Source organism: Pipistrellus kuhlii, unplaced genomic scaffold (assembly GCF_014108245.1).
Source record: "Pipistrellus kuhlii isolate mPipKuh1 unplaced genomic scaffold, mPipKuh1.p scaffold_m20_p_1, whole genome shotgun sequence".
NCBI lineage: Eukaryota > Metazoa > Chordata > Mammalia > Chiroptera > Vespertilionidae > Pipistrellus > Pipistrellus kuhlii.
The window spans coordinates 68136802-68155098 of record NW_023425404.1 but is presented as its reverse complement, the minus strand read 5'-3'; positions in this window follow the sequence as shown (position 1 = coordinate 68155098).

Sequence of the window (18297 nt, the reverse complement as noted above, 5' to 3'; positions counted from 1 at the left end):
ACACTATTGGACTAATAAACAACTTCAAACACAGACTGAGTCACCAGTCAGGAATCCAGACTGAAGCAGGCTCCACTGTCTGTAGCCTTGACCTTGACAGGGGACTAAGTAGGAAGCCCTCATTACTTCAATTTACAGTCCATTGGCCAGAACTAGTCAGAGTCTTTTCACACCACCTCCACCCCTATTCCACTACAATTCTGCTGGGAAATACAGACAAATAGATTTAATATTTGATAAACATTACTTTCTCTACCACAGAATGCATCAAAAGGGGGATAAATGAGAGCTTGGCCTCAAAGATTGAGTTTGGCTTTGACAATGGAATTGGGAGTAAAGGACATTATTGTAGGGAAGACTGAAAGCACAAAAGCAAGAAAATCTCATGGTATGTGATATAGAAATGTTCATCATTTTCTCCCTGGCTGAGACTAATAGTTATCCTGCAAACATCTGCTTTTGTTTGTTTGTTTTCTATAGGAACAGAAGCTTTAGCTGCACATAAATTAATCTATATAAAGTTTTCCTGGTGTAGCAGCCTCTTTTGCATTTTGGTATGACCATGAGAGTAGGTGCTAATCTATGAAATGTGAGACAAGTGATATGTGCATCTTTCAAGATGTAGTCCTAAAGAGAAGGAATGTCTTCCTCTTCCCTCTTCTTTTCATCAACTGGCCTACAAATACTATGGGAAGTCATTTCAGTCACGTGTATGAGAACAAACTTGAGCAACAGAGGAGCAAGAAGATGGAAAGAGCAAGAATTCTTGATACCATCAAACTGTCATACCATTCCTAACTAGTTACCTATAAAAGAAATAAACATTTGTTTAAGCTATATTCTTTTGGAAGCACTTTTTACTGCAGCCAAATCTGTGTCCTAACATTAACTCTTCTAGTAATATCCATTCTCTCTCTCTCTCTCTCTCTCTCTCTCTCTCTCTCTCTCTCTCTCTCTCTCTCTCTCTCTCTCTCTCTCCCTCTCTCTCATCTTTATAGCTACAAAGTTTTCCAGTGAATATATGATTATAAATTTAAAGCTGTAATTGCAAAAACAAACAAAACAATAAAAACAACCCTGCTTTGAGGCTGATTACACTTCTAATATCAAGTTGTTAATATATAGGTTAAGCAGTATATTTATTTCAGATATATTGCAGAAGTTTTGATGTTCTAGGCTGTAGGAATGGTGTGTATATAATACAATGGTATAGATTAAGTAGAATAACAATCACAGTTCAGTAGTGGCCCTTGTGAGAGGCCCTGTTTGGAACATATCTGCATATCAGTGAGAGATGACTGCATTACATGAAAGAAAATAGAGGGGGGGGCATTAAAAATTACAATTGTGGGTGACGAGAGGGGGTATGGTGATTGATGACTGAAGAAAATAATAGAAGAAAATAAGGAGCCCCTTCCCAGCAATGTGGTAGTGAATTCTGAAAGATCTGAGTCACATATTTCTGAATAGATAACTATACTGCAGGCTAAACAAAGTCTACTGTATCGCAGATAGTGCAAGAGCAGGAAGTATAGAAATGTTAGGGAACTCAAGTTGAAATCGAGTAGCTGAAACACAGAGATTCACCATGTATTTGGCATTTGAGAACCATCTGACAAACATAAAGTTGGAAATTCAACATTATATTTAAAGTAGGGCAGTTTCCAACTGCACATATAATCAACTAAATGAATGTCTCTTCATATTAATTAAACTCATTAATTGGATAATGTCAACCATTTAATGTTCCATGAGACTAATTACCTAGAGATTTTGTGAGACTATTCATTGACACAAGTGCTACAAATTCTGTAGCAATGGTAAGCAAAGTAGTAATATTATAACTGTAAGCATTTCTGAGAATTAAGTGAGCCATTCCACATATATTGCTTAATGTGATATTTAGCACACAGGAAGTACTTGATAAACTTTAAAAAAACAATCCAGGTTATAAACCAGGTTTGGAGTTTGGAGTATCAAAGAAAAATATATAAAATTGAATTTTTAATAGCAAATTAGGCATAAAGTTGGTTTGTAGAGTTTTTGCCACATATCTATAAATCAGTTTATTATCTTAATGCTTTTTTAAATCACTTTTTCACTGAGAAGTGATACTTAAATATTATGCATTTTTTTCTAATGGTTGTTTTAGACCCTCATTTTTTTATTACTAGCTGCAGGTTAAAAAATGTTCATTATCAGAGAGAAAGTGGTTGGGTGATGTAGAAAAGAGTAAATGGAGTAAAATACATGGTGATGGAAGGAAATTTGACTTTGGGTTGTGAATACACAATGCAATATACAGATGATGTATTATAGAATGGTACACTTGAAACCTATATAATTTTATTAACTAATTTCACTCCAATAAATTTAATTAACTTTTAGTAAATATTCATGATGTCTCAAAGTAAATCATTACATAATATGTCAAACTTGAATTTCAAATTTTTCATTTGACTCAGACTCTTGTACAACAAAAATCCAGAGAAAAATACAGGGTAGTGAAAAAGTAAGTTTACAGTTGTATGTGAAACCCATTTTATTCTGATATTATTTATTAATTATTCTATTATTTTCCATACAGAACTATAAACATATTTTTGCTCTGATAATATCTGTGTCAAGATGTTATCAATCTAAAGGAGCATATGTCATCTTTAAAAATGTAGAGTTTGCCCTGGTCAGCGTTCCTCAGTGGTTAGAGAATTGGCCAGTGCACTGGAGGGTCAGGGATTCAATTCCTGATCAAGGGCATGTACCTGAGTTACAGGTTCCAACCCTGGTTGGGTTGCAGGAAACAACCAATCTATGTGTCTTTCTCACATCAATGTTTCTATCTCTCTCCTTTTGTTCCTTCCCTTCCACTCTCTCTAAAAAATCAGTGGAATAATATTCTCCAGTGAGGATTAACAAAAAATAAATTAATGAATAAACAAAAATAATTTTTTAAAAGAAGTAGTTGGAGGGGAAAACGTCCTTTAAACACACACACACACACACACACACACACACACACACACACAGTAGATTTCATGTATGTTATATTAAACCAGAATATTGGGTTGATTTTTTAAAAATATGCTTTTTATTGATTTCTGAAAGGAAAGAGAGAGAGAGAGGAAACCATAAAAATACTAGAAGCATCCACAGGCAGCAAAATCTCAGAAGTATGCCAAAAGAACTTCTTCACTGATACTACCCCTAGGGCAATGGAAGCTAAAGAGAAAATAAACAAATGGGACTACATCAAAATAAAAAGCTTTTTTACAGAAAAAGAAACCATCAACAAAACAACAAGAAAGCCCACTGTGTGGGATGTTCTATTGCAAATGATACCACTGATAAAGGTTTAATCTCCAACATCTACAAACAGCTTATACAACTAAATAAATGGAAGATGAATAATCCAATTAAAAAATGGGCAATGGACATAAATAGAACATTTTCAAAAGAAGACAGAAGGAAGGCCAAAAGGCACATGAAAACATGCTCAAAGTCACTAATTGTCCGAGAGATGCAAATAAAAACAACAATGCGGTACCATCTCACACCTGTCAGAATGGCCAACATCAACAAATCAACAAACGACAAGTGTTGGCGAGGTTGCGGAAAAAAAGGAACCCTCGTGCACTGCTGGTGGGAATGCAGACTGGTGCAACCACTGTGGAGAACAGTGTGGAGTTTCCTCAGAAAACTGAAAATGGAACTCCCATTTGACCCAGTAATCCCACTCCTAGGAATATATCCCAAGAAACTAGAAACACCAATCAGAAAGGATATATGCACCCCTATGTTCATAGCAGCACAATCTACAATAGCCAGAATTTGGAAACAGCCTAGGTGCCCGTCAGCAGATGATTGGATCCAAAAACTGTGGTACATCTACACAATGGAATACTATGCTGCCATAAAAAAAGAAGGAATTCTCATCATTTGCAGCAACCTGGATGGAATTGGAGAATATCATGCTGAGTGAAATAAGCCAATCAATGAAAGAGAAACACCACATGACCTCACTCATTTGTGGATAATAAAAAACATTATAAACTGATGAACCAAAAGATAGATATAGAGACAGTAAAGCAACAAACAGATTGTCAAATTACTGCGAGGAGGGGAGGAGGATCTGGGGGAGATAATAGATCAACCGAAGGACTTGTATACATGCATATAAGTACAACTAATGGACATAAAACTCTGGGGAGGGAGGGGATGTGGGAAGGAGGGAGGGGGGCAAAAAAAATCAATAAAATATAAAAAAAATACATTTCATTTTCAAAATTGAAAAGAGAGAGAGAGAGAGAGAGAGAGAGAGAGAGAGAGAGATCAATGATAAGAGAGAATAATTCATCAGCTGCCTCCCACACACCCACTCTGAGAATGAAGCCACACCCGGGCATAGCCCTAGATATGAAGTGAATCATGACATTCCAGTTCATAGGTTGATGCTCAACCACTGAGCCACACCAGCAGGGCTAGGTTGATTTTGTAATGGTGGCAATGTTATAAACATATTGCCTTATCACTTTTTAGCTTTAATATGCTTATCTATATAATAGGGATAATAAACCCTATTCCCACACCTAGTTGTTACTACTACTGTACCACTTACCTACTACCTGTCAGAATGTTCATGTGGAAATAAAACATGTTAAGGTGTATTTTCTAGTACACTTTTCAGCAATTAAGCAAAAGCTTGTTGGATTTAGAAAAATAAAAATAAAAAGCCTCATATTATATACATTTATGTTACACATATCCCCTAAACACACCTTTTGCTTCTCCCTTTTCACCCCATCTAAAAACAGTTTTCTTCCACTCAAATATTCTGTCACTTCTTCCCTATCACTTTCCTCCCAGGTAAGTCATGCAATTAATAAACAAATAATATTAGCACAAACTTCAAAACAAGTTCCTAACCTTAATTAATATTTCTCACTACCTTCATCATTGTTACAATACTTTAGTACCAATCATCCCCATCCTCTTCCCCAGAGTCCAGCCATTTAGCTAACCTAGTATTCTATACCCTGTATTCATTTGCTCTAACAAATGACCACAAACTTGGTGGCTTAATGCAATATAAATGTATTTTCTTTTAGTTTAGAAGGTCAGAAGTCTGCAATTACTCTCATTGGGCTAAAGTAAAGAAGGAATTCTTACCATTTGTAACAGCATGGATGGAACTGGAGAGCATTATGCTAAGTGAAATAAGCCAGTCAGAGAAAGATAAATATCACATGATCTCAGTCATTTGTGGAATATAATGAACAACATAAACTGATGAACATAAACAGATCAAGAGACAGAGAAGCATCTATCAGACCATCAAACCTCAGAGGGAAGGTAGGGGATGGTGGGGATAAGGGAGAGAGATCAACCAAAGGATTTGTATGCATGCATACAAGCCTAACTAATGGACACAGACACCAGAGGGGTGAGGGCATGAGTGGGGGGTTGGGGAAATAATGAGGGAATAAGTGCCGAAAACCAATTCCAACATGTAATAATTACAAGAGTTCCATCAAAAGGTTGATGGGACTTGGGTGGCTCAACAAGGGTGAGCCACATATGTAGTTTACCTGTTGGAAAGGGCTAAATGGCATTTCCCCCAAACCTGAATAGGATTGTTTGCTGTCAGACAACTCAGGTCATTTTATGTCCTCCTGTTGGCCAAACACCTGAACAGCTGTAGGCTATTCCCGAAACTGATAATGCTTCTGTATTCTACCCTTTGATACCTTACCCTTTGAAATGTATATTTCCAGCTTGCCTTGGGACAAATTGTGTTTAATAAAAGCACGGGGGTCCTTAGATAAGGAAGAATTTTCAGCTCCCTTTAGCTGAAGCTCCTCTGATCCCCAATACCTTTCAAAATTATCTTTTGTCCTTGGACTCCTTACTCATCTATGCACAGCCCCTTTCCCCAGAATACTGATCCCTTTGTAAGGCTGGGACAAGAACCAAGGCAAAAGACACATGTGTAATACTTTAATCAATAAAGAAATTTAAAAATAATAATAAAGAAAGAAAGTCAAGATATCCGTAGGGCTGGTTACTTCCAGAGTCTCTGAAAGAACAATCAATGTCCTTGTGTTTTATGGCTTCTAGAGGCACGTGCATTCCTTGGCTCATGGCCTATCCTTGCATTACTCTAACTTTTTTCTTCATGGTCACATCATCTAATACTCACTCTGATCTCCCTCTGCCCTCCTATGGGGACTGTGGTGATTAAATCAGCCCACCCTGATGATCCAGGACAATCTCCCACCTCAGAATCTGCATCTGCAAAGTCCCTTTTGGCATATAAAGTAACAGTCACAGGTTCTGGAGACTAGGACATGGTACCATCATTCAGCCTACTACTCTCGCTTGCAATCAGTTCCCTTGGAAACTGCCAAAATGAAAAATATCGTAGAATAATCCTAGACTCCAAATCTTCCTTTTGCTTGACATTTTACACAGCATGAAATATGAAGAGTTTGCCCCAGTCTGAAGGCCCTGTGTGATCAGACACTCTGTAATGTTGCCAACATTATCTAACATCACTGACCTTATATAAACTGTGTTGTAGCCACACCAACCTCTTTGCTGTTCCTCAGACATGCCAAACACCCTTTCATAGTAGAGTGTTTGCACTTGCTCTTCCCCCTGCCTGGAATGTTCTCCAGTCAGAGAGCCACATGCCTGGCTTTCCAACTGCTTTCAGATTTATAATTAAGTATCACCTAATCTCAGGCTTCTGTCCTACCCCATGGGAAATACACCCCAGCTCTCAATCACCCAAAACTTACCCTGTTTTATTTTTCATAATACTTTATTCATCTGAAATAATATATATTTATTTGCTTATCATCTTCCTCCTGCTTTGAGAATACTGTTTTGTTTTGTGTTTTGGCCACTGCTGTGTTCTCAGCACCTGGAATGTCTCACAAAAAGGATATCCTATCTAATAAAAGACTAATATACACATTAGCCATCACTCTGCTACACCCACCAGCCAATCAGGAGTGAGTGTGCAAATTAACCCAACCAAGATGACTGTGGCCACAGAGAAAGCAGGAGGCTTGGGTTTCCCCAGCAATGGAGGAAGTCAAGCTTTCCGCACATCCTGGCTGGCCCAGGGCTCCACTCAAGGCTATAAATTTTCAGTTATTGAAGATACTAAGTCCCAGATACCAGGGCCTCCACTTGGGTTGCTGGGGGGGGGGGGGGGGCATGACCAGCCTGTAAATCACTCCATGCCCCAAGGGAACCCCCACCCTGATCTGGAACACCCTTCAGAGCAAACCCACCTGTGCATCAAACCTCTATCCTATCTAATAAAAGAATAATATGCATATTGACCATCACTCCAACACACAAGATAGCTGCCCCCATGTGGTCAAAAGATGGCTTTCCACATGGGGACACGAGATGGCCAGCAAGGAAAGGCAGTTGGGAGGGACCAGGCCTATAAGAGAGGGCAGTTGGGGGTGATCAAGCCTGCAGAGGAGAGCAGTTAGGGGTGATCAAGCCAGCAGAGGAGGGAAGTTGGGGGTGACCAGGCCTGCAGGGGAGGACACTTAGGAGCAAATATGTTGGCAGGGGAGCATTAGGCATCAATCAGGCTGGCAGGGGAGTGGTTAGGGGGTGATCAGGCTGGCAGGCAGAAGTGATTAGGGGCAATCAGGAAGGCAGGCAGGTGAGCAGTTGGGAGCCAGCAGTCCTGGATTGTGAAAGGGATGTTTGACTGCCTGTTTTGGCCCAATCCTACAGGAATCAGGCCTAAAAGGGCAATCGGACATCCCTCGAGTTGTCCCATATTGGAGATGGTGCAAGCTGGGCTGAGGGACACACACCCCTGTGTACCAGGCCTCTAGTACTCAAATATTCTTAAATAATAAATGAAGAAGTAAATGTTGAATTAATTATTTCTAAACCAGTGTCTTCAGGTAGCTTCTTGAAAATTGTAATGTTTCTCTAGATATTTTCTCATTCTTTTTTTATTAAGCATGAAATATAAAAATAATTTATCATCCTTTCTTCACAATAAAACCAATATCGCCCTAGCCAGTTTGGCTCAGAGGATAAAGCATCAGCCTGTGGACTGAAGGGTCCCAGGTTGGATTCTGGTTAAGGGCACATGCTTGGGTTTCGGGTTCAATCCTTGGTGGGGAATGTGCAGGAAGCAACCGATCAATGATTCTCTCATCATTGATGTTTCTATCTCTCTCTTTCTCTCTTCCTTTCTCTCTGGAATCAATAAAAATATATTTAAAAATAAAACCAATACCATTTTCCAATATTTTTATTGAAAATGCATGTCACCAGATGGATAAAACATTATAGGCATGCCTAGATAATTAGTGACACTGTTTCTATAGGAAAATATATCTCAAACTAAAAATGTGACCTTAATACATTTTTAGACTGCTGTCTTTTTATAAGACAGTTGGCATATACCTGATTGCAGAAAATATATGCTATGTGTATTTAAAGTTTGATGAACTAGCATGCTTGAATTCATGGGAGGTTGCTCAAATGAACCAACTGTGTGAAAGTAATGATAATAATATTTAGAATTAGTGTAACACTTTACCAACATTAAGCACTGTTCACACTACCATTGCATTGTGGTCTTTCCTTCACAGATTTGGAACCTAGGGGATAAGAAAGTGACTTGCCTAAAGATGAGAACTCAGTAAATCCTGGCTCTTGAAGTGTGTGCTGCTACCATCAGGCCACACTCTTGTCTCCAGAGAGAAGATGTGTCAGCATGGATTGTACTGAAACGGAGATGTAAAATCCACTACATATCTACCTAGTGGGAAGTCTGGGGGAGAATCTACCAGTGCTAACATAGAGGTAGACTATAAGACTGTACTCTATTTAGAAATCCCATTGACTGTCCCCACAAAGTAAAGCTTGGACAGATGGAAAATAATCTGCACCATTTAAAAAACAGTCACCCCACACCTTGGAAAAATTACATAAAACCTTCTTCCTTTAATTTGACCTCTAATAATATGGAATAATGATATTATAGCTCACTTTCTTACCTCTTTTTAATATATATTGCTTTCAGAGAAGAGAGAGAGAGAGAGAGAGAGAGAAAGAGAGAAAGATAGAGGGGGGGGGGAAGGAAGGGCAGGAAAGGGGAGAGGAGGGAAGGAGGGGGAAGGAGAGAGAAACATGAAAATGAGAAATAATAATTGATCAGATCCCTCCTGCATGCCCCTCACTGGAGATGGAGCCTGAAACTCAGACATATGACCTGACTGGAAATCACACCATAACCTCCTGGTTCATAGTCAATGCTCAACCATGGAGCCACACCGGGTGGGCCACTTTCTTACCTCTTGGTTGCTCTGAAGATCCAGAATGTATAAGCAAAATCTGATCAAATTTACTCATTTAATTTGAAGACTTTGCTTACATATAAAAAGTAGTAATTTAGCATTCTTTCTTATTAATAGCATGCAAAGAAAAGGCTATATTCTAACTTCAACTATGAAAACTATACACAGGCATGTGATTTTATTAAGCAGCGATTCTTTATACCTTCCCCTTCAAAAGACACCTTCACTTCTTTAAAAATAAGTTGGGAAAACACTGAATGTGAATGTGTTTTTGTTTTCTTAATGGAATATCAACAGGAGTTGTACACGCAGATCAAATGCTGTACACATATTATTACCTCCAAATCATTAATATTTGTGTATTAATTCCCTTGGGCTGGCCATACATGAATACAGAGTCACTGGTATTACTCATCACAAAATACAATGTTAGCTGGTTCCAGGGCAGCTTTGTGAATATTCCCTGGCAGGGGTTGGAGGAACTAAGGAAGCACCCTGCTGAGTCCACTTCTGTCCTCCTCAGGAAACTGGTACTAATTCTATCTTCTTCTATTGGGAAAGTAGCCATAGTCAGAGCAGAAAGGACAGCACTGCATTCCTGGAGAGAGTAAGGTGACAACAGTCAGGAAAGGAGAAGAACATGTAAATTTTATAGAATAAAGTCAATTCCTCCTAATGACACCAACAGCTAACAAAACTCAGCTGCAACAAAACTGCACACAGCCCACAAAGGTGTACACTAAGAGTATCCACATAAGGTAATGGGGAAGCTGAGCCACTGGGCCCTATAGGACACTTACTACACAAGACCACTCTATCAAATCAAGGAGATTTAGCAGCTACTCAATGCATAAAAACAAACACAAAGAAGCAGCCAAAATGTGGAGGCAAACAAACATGTCACAAATGAAAGAAATGGAAGAAAGAAAACTACTGGACACAGAGTTCAAAACCACAGTTATAAGGTTACTCAAGAATCTTCTAGAAAACAAAACCTCTAAGGAACTTAGTGAAACTTTCAAGGATCTTAGTGAGAATGCAAAAAAAAAAAAAAAAAAAAAAAAAAAAAAAAAAAAAAAAAAAAAAAAAAAAAAAAAAAAAAAAAAAAAAAAAAAAAAAAAAAAAAAAAGGAAAAGAACCAGTCAGAAATTAGGCATACACTGGCTGAAATAAACAATAATAGACAGGGATTCAATAGTAGACTAGAGGATCCTGAGAATCAAATAAATTATTTGAAATATGAGGAAGCAAAAACATCCAACCAAAGAGCAAAAAAAAAAGGTAATCCAAAAATATAAAGATAGTGTAAGAATCTTCTGGGACAACATCTGAATTATGGGGGTGCCAGAAGAAGAGAGAGAGCAAGATATTGAAAACCTATTTGAAGAAATAGTGACAGAAAACTTCTCCTAACTGGTGAAAGAAATAAACTTACAAGTCCGGGAAGCACAGAGAATTCCAAACTAGAGGAATCCAAAGAGGACCACACCAAGACACATCATAATTAAAATGCCAGGGGCAAAAGACAAAAAGATAATCTTAAAAGCAGCAAAAGAAAAACAGTTAGTTACCTACAAGGGGTTGCCCATATGTCTGTCAGCTGATTTCTCAACAGAAACTATGAAGGCCAGAAGGGAGTGTCTAGAAATATTCAAAGTGATGAATAGCAAGAATCTACAACCAAGATTATTCTATCCAGCAAAGCTATCATTCAGAATTGAAGGTCAGATAAAGAGCTTCACAGACAAGAAAAATCTAAAGGAGTTCATCACCACCAAACCAGTATTATATAAAATGCTGAAGAATATTCTTTAAGAAGAGAAAGAAGAAAATGTAAAGATAAAAAAATATGAACAAAGTACAAGTACATATCTATCAACAATTGAATCTAAAAAAATCAAATGAATAAAAAATCTGATGACAGAATAAACTGGTGAATGGAATACAATCAGAGGCATGGAAATTGATTCTCAGAGGGAAGGGGGTGTGGGTGGGTGCGGGAAGATATTGGAGAAAGATCTTATATGCATGTATGCCTTACCTATGGACACAGACAATAGGGTAGCAAGGGCCTGGGGTAGAGTGGGAACCTGGTGGAGGGGGACTATGGAGAGGAGGGAAGAGGGACACCTGTAATAATCTCAACAAGAAAGATTAATTTAAAACTAAAAAAGTAATTTTTTTTTTTAAAAAGAAATATGTCTAATGGCATATTACCCTTCCTAAATACTACTATCTTATTGGAAAATATAATTAATTATGTGTCATATATACTAGTAAGTTCACCTGAAAACATTTCTAAATGCTATATTTTTTCATCATGATAGAGAGAGAAAATATGACCCTGCAGAGAATTTCTCAATGTTTACATTAGAAAGAAAAATGAATATTAAATCTACTGTGAAAATTACAACAATTCTTTAAACAGCTGAAAACTTACTTCACTATTGCAATATTAGATAGAATTTAAATTATCCTTATGTATACAAATATATGAATGCCACAATGGAGGTGGCATTTTCTTACACATGTTGCTTTAAAAACTCTGTGAAAGGAAGAAAAATTAATTTAAAAATTTAATTACATTTTTTTTTATTTCCAGTATAATAATGGTTTGTAAATTAAGTGGCAATCACAGGTATAATTAAAGCAGCAATTATATGTATATTTAGATCACTAAGATAACGTACTCAATATGTTTAACAGAAAATATTACAAAATTGACAAATTTTGCGATGATTTGCTTCATTTTAATGCTGAGCTTTAACTCTGCCTCCCCAGTTGTAATTTATAAATTCCACTAGAGGCCCATTGCACGAAGATTCATGCAATAGACCTTCTAACCCTTGGCTGCTGGCACCAGTTTTTCTCCGACACCTGAAAATCAGGCCTTCACTCTGGCCACAGCAGAGAAGCCAAACCTTAAGGCTACGCTTCTCTGCTGTGGCCAGAGTGGAGAAGCCTGGAGACTCGGCTTCTCAGCTTCTCTACTCTGGCTGCAGCAAGGCATGGCTTCTTTGCTCTGGCCACAGTGAAGAATCCAAGCCTCTTCAGTTTTCAGTCTTCAGTCATCTTCAGTCTTCAGTCTTCAGTCTTTGCTCAGACTGGAGCCTTCAGACTTCACTCTGTGCTTGGTATGCAAATTAACCGGGCATCTTTGTTGGGTTAATTTGCATACTCACTCCTGATTGGCTGGTGATGGTTGTGGAGTTGCAGTCAATTTCCATGTCTCTCTTTTATTAATGTAGATAATTCAGTCTCAAACAAAAACTCAGGAAGAAAATATTTGGCAGGCAGAGAATTAATTGAAATGAGGTAAAAATATTAGCAATGTAATATTTTCAAAACAATCAAAAAATGAAGACACTGGAATTTGAAAGTGGAAATTATCGATAATTTTAGGCTTTTAAATGAAATTTAAGCCAGTCAGAGAAAGATAAATATCACATGATCTCACTCATTTTTGGAATATAATGAACAACTGATGAACAAAAACAGATCTAGAGACAGAGAATCATCAATCAAACTGTCAAGCCTCAGAGGGAAGGTAGGGGAGAGAGGGGGGTAATGGGGAGAGATCAACCAAAGGATTTGTATACATGCATATTAGCCTAACCAGTGGACACAGACACCAGGGATGTGAGGACATGAGAGAGGGGTGGGGGTGGGGGAAATGGATGGATAAGGACACTTATGTAATACCTTAATCAATAAAGAAAAATAAATAAATTTTTAAAAAGAAGGAAAAAAAACAATCTCCAGGAACTAAAATGTATTTCTTTACTTTGCCTTTTTCTGCATGATAAAGCACTAAAGTCAGATTCTGCATCTGAGAATTTGAAGCCTTGTCATTTATGAAATCTGGAATGAATGCTGCTCTATGGCCTGGACTCTTCAAATTTTCTCTTTAAATAACCCTGAAGTCAGACAAAGATCCTCTCCATGGAAAGGATGAATTCACAGTGATGACGCCTGGTTGGTGGATCTTGAAACAGTGGGATCCAAGAACAGACTATCTCAAACAGTATCTTCTGATCCAAGAAGCAGACCGTATCAAAACTTTGAAGCCTGAGGCCATAATTCAAATCATGGCTCCTCATTAATTGACAAAGCCTCCATTTCCTTATCTATACCATTATGGATAGCAGCAGGATATGTATTTCATAAGGCTTTTTGAGAGGGTCATGTAAGATAATTATGGAAAGTTGTTGGCAATAAAGCTTATTTAAATATTGTTAAATTCAAGTTTGCTGTCGATGCTCTTACATGAAATTTCAAAAGTTTCTTAAGTATAGTCATGTACAGTTCAAAGCAACCCCATTGTTTCCTGAGTGAATGAATTATAAATACAGTATGATATGATATAATAAAATATGTAATATAATACAATATAATATAACAAATAATTTTAGAACCAGAAGTAGCCTTAAAAGTTTATAACACAACACATCAGGTACACCTTAAAAAGTTGAGGCCCTCAGATGTGAAATATCTTGTCCAAAATAAAAATTTTACTTTTTTTTTTATTGTATTAACAGTTTCCAAAATTAGAACTTAAATCACTTTTTTTTCTCTTAGAATTTCATGGGACTTTGTATTTACTCTTTCTATTCACTTTGTTTTCATTGATTAAAGTGATCATCCTCTGTATAAATAAACTGATATAATAATCTATTTAAGGACTTAAGGAGACCTATGCTTGTATTAACAATGTCAGATGATAGGGTAAAAAACACACGGCAAAGACACACACCAGCATCTGAGATATTTTCATATTATTAAACACATCCAAAAATTATCTCAGGAAAATAGAATTAATATTCCCACATGCATTGAAAAAAAACTAAATTGTTAATAGCTTTTCCAGTGTTTTGATTCTTTCAATGTCACCTTCAGTTATTTTGTCACTGTTTAAACATTATAAACTATCACACTTTATCCTCATAAAAATGAAACCCAGTGCATAGTGACTTTAAAATGAAGGATAATTATCAGCTTACAATTAGCAGATGATTGAACCATATAAATCAAGTTCAGAAAAATAAAACTGTGGAGATTTAATTATAGAGACCAACATCCCAGAGAATTCAATGTATCCAGACAACTGCCAGGTTTCTCTTTCATTTTGTCCCTTTATCTAACTTAGCACATGTTAAGTAGAAATAGACTATAACACACTCTAGTTGGAAGAAAAGTAAATACATGAATGATACACTTGATAAATAAAAAGACATATAGAATAGAGATTTTATAATAAAAGCAAAAAATTGTATAAGCACTAAAATAATTGTGAATGTCTTAAATGAGAGGGACACTTCAGAATGTAGTATATTACAGTATTAGTTTTCAGACTTCAGTTGGATAACATTCCCATTGGATGATAAATTTGGCTGTGAGTGAATTGGGGGAGCAACCTAATGAGCAGAACAGAGAAAAGTCTGGGGACACCCACATGAGAGAGAATCCATTATTGCATTCAATCTATTACAAATAAGTGAATGGGTAAATAGACAGGAGAACAAGAATCATAATCCCTATGACTGTACCAATAATTAATGTTTCAGTCACTGTAGCCTCTATTTGATAAATTATTTCTGATAGGTCAAACTATGTTATTCCTATCCTAACAAGAGAATAAACTTTACAATGTAAATTTCCAGTATAGCTACAGAAGGCATCATTTTTATTCCAACCAAATGTGCTAAGCTATTTTTTACTTTTCAAATTTGTTGTGAATTTTTAATGAAACAGGCTTTGTTTAAATTTACCTAACATTTTTCAGTGCTTGCCATCACCCATCATAATATAAGACCCATCGTAGAACAAAAAGGAAATTATATTTTATTTTTTCTTTTGAGCTCTAATAATTGTTAATCAGTTAATTAGAATCTGTAAGAATAAGTGGACCTTTGAAATGTACATTCTTCAAAGGTTAATTAGCTGCTGTGGCTGTAGAGAAAAACTACATTTTTTAAAAAATGTTCCAAAGCTCTACAAACAGGTAACACAGGGTTCAAACCTAAATCCTAATATATTGCCTTCCCTCCTTCCATCTTTCCTTCATTCCTTCCTCTTTCCCTTCATCTCCTCCTCCTTCTAAGCCTTCTCCTTTGTATCCTCTCATACTTGCTTTCACAAACATCTGTTGGAAAATGTTGAATTACATGGTTCTTTCAATAGAATGTTCATAGGGGACAATAAACATGTAAACAATATAGGTACAAAGAATGATGGAACAGAGAGACAATGGTTATTAACTGAGTGTGAGGGAGGGTCAGAAGAGGTTGCAAAAGTAACTGATGTAAGTTGGACAGGGAATCAAACTATTTCAGGTTGAAATAACAATTTCTGCAGTGTTCTCAAGGAACAGAATTAATTTCATCCTTCTTATACTGTACCAGTCTATATGTGCCTTTCAGGACGGTGTAACTGTCCTAAACTGCTGTGTAACCAATGTAATGGCATTAGGTTAAGCCTTTCCCATTCAAGAGAGGATTCATTTTCTTCCTGTAATGGGGCTTATTGGCTTTCTAGATTACTCTGCTCAGAAAATGAAGATTCCTGAGAAGTACAAAGTAAACAAAAAGAGCGATTGATTATTGTCTGTAGCTAAGTGAGAATCAATCTAAGGAATGCTGTAGACTAAAAAGAAACTTGAAAGAAAAGGACACACAAATCAGAAAAGTTAATTTTTTAGAACTTAACACCTCAGTAGTCGTTGCCCCTTACTTTCTGAGAAAATGTAAAAAAAGGATAAAACTATTAATTACCAGAATTTTAGTGATAATTTTTGTACATGTTTTAAATATACTACATTAATCTGAAATGGGCTCATCAAATGCAACTCAGAGAGAGAGAGATTTTAAAGATTTCTTTATAAGCCAAAATTGCCTACTCTCCTCCCAATTTTACCCTGTTCTCAATAAATGTCAAGGTTGATATGTATTGGTAATAAGATTTTAACTAACTTTAAAAGTAATAGTTATTTATAGCAAGAAAACTTATGACTGACATCTATAATAGGGCCTGGAACATAGTAGGTACTAAACAAATATTTCTGAATGAATAAGTGTATGTTCGTTACCTTACAAACTAGAAGTTTCTGGTGCTATCAGGTTGCTTTTGGCATTGATTATAGTCAGCTCCATGGGAGTGACTGGAGAAGGGAATAGCTAGAAAGCTTTCTAATGTGCTTGAAAAATAAGCCTTCTTGAACAACCTAAGACAGGCACAGTCACAGAGGGGCCATCAGGAGAGAACTTGGGGGTCAACAGAGGTGGGGCACAGACCCTTACCAACACCCCCACCCCTCCTGCAACATGGCAGGCGCCAGAACCTTCTCCCATTCTGAGGTAGGTCTCCTGCCCCCATGGCTGCTTTGCTTCCCATGCACAGTGCAAATTGGGACCCAGATAACAGACAGAGACTTGGCTGACAGCAGCTGCCCTCCCACTGCAACAAGACTTGTTTGAAATGTCTTATACCCATGGTGTGGGCAAGTGGATTTTAATATCCAGGTCCAGCCTAGTAGCAGGAATGCTCAAGCCCTTCTCAAGAAGGGAAATAATCAATTCCACTAATATACACATGGTAAATAAGATTGTTGCTAGAGTGTTGAGTTTGATAGATGAATAGTAGCCAACTTCTCAGAGGAAATTAATGTGGCTAATGGAAATAAATGAATATTCTAGAAAAACTGATTGTACTATACAAAAAGCTGTTCCTAAAGTGTTAACAAAAATTCTTATTGGCAGAGCGTCCCATGGTAAAATTGCACAACATGTTATGAACCTAAAGCAGTCATAGTGTAGTGCAAATAATTATAAATGTAAAAGCTATCAAGACTACATTATAAAATTTCCAAAAGTCTCCTATTATTTAATGTAAAAAAAGGGGGTGACAATGGAAGAATATCATGTAAGGAAAAATATCCTGAGAATAATTTACATAAAAAAATTTGTACTTTAGAAAATTAACCTTCATTCAAAACGCTAACATCAAGATGCCCAAGAAAAGATACACATGGTGTCAAAACAAGCCAGAGAAAAATCATTTGGTGGGGAGGGGGAGATGAAAAAGAATCCCAAATCAAATTTAAAGAAAATATCCCTTTATTAACTTTTGGTCGAGAATATGTTTGTATATTTTCATAAAACAACTCTGAGACCATCTGGAATCCTGTAACAGAGAGGAATAGACAGAAGCACTCCAGCCATGAAGAGAGAAGAGACACAATTCAGAGATGGAAGATGCTGACGACGCCTCAGCATATCAGCAGACAGCAGCTGCATGATGCTGAAGGATGCCCAGGACCAAACCAGAGATAGTCGGACCTGCATTACCACCATTTGTCCACCAACCAGATCTGAAATATCAAGGCTGACATGTACACATAAGGAACTATTTGATATTGAAATTGGGACTCAAAAGAACTATTGGCCCAGAAAGGAACTCACTACAGACTGATTCATTTGCCTCTCAGTATAACCATTATTGTTTGTCTCAGTTTAGGTTCTTACAAGGGTATTTCTTGGATCACATGATCTCACACATCTAGAGGAAATAATGTACAACGTAAACTGATGAACAAAAACTCTCCTGTGTGTTGTGTCTCTGCTCCGCCAGCCCCCAGCCCCAGGAGCTGGCATGTCCTCAGGAGCTGACAGCAGCATGCAGTCCCATCCCATCCATCTGCACACACACCTCCTCCTGAGAGGTCATGATGTCTGGCTAATTAGCATATTCCCTGTTTTATATATATATATATATATATATATTTTTTTTTTTTCTTTTCTTTTCTTTTCTCTGATCCTCACTTTCCTCATTTGTCTAAACAGGGCTAAAGATATTTTCAGCATTGTTTGCAAGAATTAAAAGCAATGGATGCTGATAACTATATATAAACAGGACCTGTACCGAATATGATTACTTGACTGGAAGTCTTCTCTAATAA